The sequence below is a fragment of the Nanorana parkeri genome, unplaced genomic scaffold (genome assembly GCF_000935625.1).
Source record: "Nanorana parkeri isolate BGI_ZX_2015 unplaced genomic scaffold, ASM93562v1 scaffold1772, whole genome shotgun sequence".
NCBI classification, from domain to species: Eukaryota; Metazoa; Chordata; class Amphibia; order Anura; family Dicroglossidae; genus Nanorana; species Nanorana parkeri.
Genome location: NW_017308040.1, coordinates 226,625 through 229,765, shown reverse-complemented (window position 1 = coordinate 229,765; position 3,141 = coordinate 226,625).

The window sequence follows — 3,141 nt, the reverse complement described above, 5'->3', positions numbered from 1 at the left end:
GGAAGTTGGGCTTTCCGTTTTGGAAGAGATTTGTTTCTTATTACACAGGAAGTGGCTGTTTAGTGTGTAGAATGGAAGTTTGTTTTTCTAGTGAGGTTGCAGTCGGGTCCCGAGTGTCAGACTGACTACTTCTCACATCTCTAGCTGACCTGGTTACCCAGCCAAGGGTACTGCCACCTCTTCAGGGTGGTGCTTATTACTATTGTACCTCCTGTTCAATTAACCCGAAGAAGCCAGACAGGCCACCCGGTCTTTACTACAGGAAGTCTGCCACTGGATGACTGCACAGATCCCGGGGAAATATACAAAGCTCCCCGAGATTCGGGAATACACAGGACTCTTGTATTGGTTTATTGTGGATTCCGGCACCCCTCCAGCTTTACATTTACCTCTATGGTACCCTGTGCAATGTTTTCTCTTCAGGACCCATGCAGCCCTCATAGACTTGTATGGGGCCAGCGCAGGAGCTGGTTCCTGCAGGGCTCAATGTGCAGGAGCCGTGGATGCTGAAGAGTATTTCTGTGACGAAAACATTGTGCAGGATGTGGCCCTGATGCGGGGTACTGAGGTGGGTTGGCCGGTGTGGGTGTAGATTATTTTAGGAGTGGTTAGGGGGATGAGGAGTGAGTGCGGTATAAAATTACAGTAGTCTGCTTCTCTTAGACCACCCATCAGAGGTCCGGGGAAGGTTTGCACTGCAGACACTAGTTATGTCAGTGTGGGAGATCCTTTAATCAGTGACGGTTCAAATATCATGTGACTGGAGGGCTTTATAAACATCCAGATCATGAAGGATGTTGGTTGTAATTGTTCCACTTCCTGTAGTGCTTTCCTACATGTAAACTACTTCTGTCACGCCTCTCGTTCTCCGCGGATCTGGCCAGTCGGGTTTGTGTATCCTGTGTAGTAAGTGGTTCTCGGGTGTACAGTTACTCCGCATACATCTCCATGGCAGAGGGCCGTGTCGGCTTCTGTTCTCAGTACATGCCACTTGTATGTGGAGGAGGAGGATGTCTGTTCCTCAAATCGAGCAGATCTTCTTTTCTTCTTCATTGCCGGGGGAATGAATGTCAATTCTTTCTTCTTTTTGGGGCGTGTGGAGGTCCTGGGAGCCTCTAGAACAAGTCCTGGCTCCCGAGCTGATGTCCCGGAGAAATCCCTCATCCAGCTATACAATTCTAAAATCCTTTTCTATTCACCGGAGAGTTTCCGAAACCTCTGATCCATCAATTCCTGAGAGGAGGATCAGCGGTGTCCGGCTCCTCCCGTAATCCTAGAAATGATTCTATCCAATGACACAGTTCTCTTCAAAACTCTAATCCCAGCTGAGCTCCGTCTTCCTCCAGTTCTACTTCCATCACAATGCTGAGCTGATGAACAAATCTCCATCAACCATTCATAATAAAGTCTTTACAGGACGTCTTCATCTGAATTGCCTGTTATGTCCGACCTCCGGCCATCCCTTTAGTCTTGTATCCGACTGCTGACCTCTGTCCTCCTTTTAGTCTTGCATCTGACCTCCGGGCCCTTCCCTTCAGTCTGGCCTCTGACCTCTGGGCCCTTCCCTTCAGGAGTGAAATTGCTTACTCGCAATGTGCATTAGAAGCTGCAGCCTGTCAAATAGAGCCCGCCTCATTTCCTAAGTGGAGGACGTCCTGCATCATCTAAGCCTTTCCTCTCCAGCCTGACTATTCTTGGTCCGCTCTTTTAATCCATCATGGATTGAAAGAAATTAAATCTGAAGTCTCAGAATCATATGTTGGTGTTGCTTAGTGCAGTCTGCATGCAAATGTAGCAGGTCTAGTAAAGCTCTCCTCCTTACTGACATCCACCCAACAAGTAATTTTGATATTTGCATAGCTCCTCCCTAGAGCCAGCCCATTGCTTGCATTAGGGCAGAGTGCTCTTGAGAAGAGTACTGAGGCCGGGTGCTGTGATGTATTCAGGAAGTTATATACAACACCCTGTCCCACCAGCCATGATCTGCCTGCATTGCATAGAGACCTAATTGGGTATGAAATAAGATATAATCAACAAAGGTTTCATTTAAAAATTTAATTAGCATGGTGAGGGAAAAGGGAGGAACCAGGGATGGCGAAATATGAAGATTAAACTGCAGCTTTAAGTTTCCAAAGAGTAAATAAAATGTAATTTTAATGTAACATTTGAAGTAGCCTGGTATGGGAGGGCGGGCACAAGTAACCTGGTATGGGAGGGCGGGCACAAGTAACCTGGTATGGGAGGGCGGGCACAAGTAACCTGGTATGGGAGGGCGGGCACAAGTAACCTGGTATGGGAGGGCGGGCACAAGTAACCTGGTATGGGAGGGCGGGCACAAGTAACCTGGTATGGCAGGGCGGGCACAAGTAACCTGGTATGGCAGGGCCGGCACAAGTAACCTGGTATGGGAGGGCGGGCACAAGTAACCTGGTATGGGAGGGCCGGCACAAGTAACCTGGTATGGGAGGGCCGGCAGAATTAAAGTGCACTTATCCCAGTACCCTGTGACATCACAGATCAGCGTGTAACCTGTATCCGTGTTCTAGTACTGTGCTGCCATTTACTAAACCTGTCGGGATCATGTGTGGAGGTCTGTATGCCCTTAGCCCTGCTGCCATATCGGTATGTTCTCACCTGCAGCATGGAGGCAGCAATTTCCTGTACAGGAGATCCCCAATGCCCCCCCCCCGGCTGGTGATCAGTGTGAAGACTCGCTGAGGATTGTTTGTAAGGCCGGGAGGAAGCTGGTTGTACAGAGGCAGTTGAGGGTTCATATTCCCTCCCTTGTTCATTTCCTTTTCTTCCAGGAGTCTTGACAACCAGTATGGCCGTCTCTGGGGCTCTGCTTCCCCCTACTGGTGGTTCTCTAGTATGTCTCTAATGTGTGTTATAACAGCCGCACTGACAGATCTCATGTGGAACCTCCATTTGCCTCTTATTGCTGTGTGTGTCCCCAGTGGACAGATTTGTGTACAGTTGCTGTCCCCGAGGTGTGACGGAGGAAATCCCCTCTTGACAGTTGTCGCCAGAATAAGAGCTGCTGGATAATTTTCCAGGGGGCGGGCTGACAACTGTCCCCTCTGTCCTGTCTCCTCCCCCCCCCCCCGGACTTGTTTTGGGTTTTTCTAAAACTGATTCATG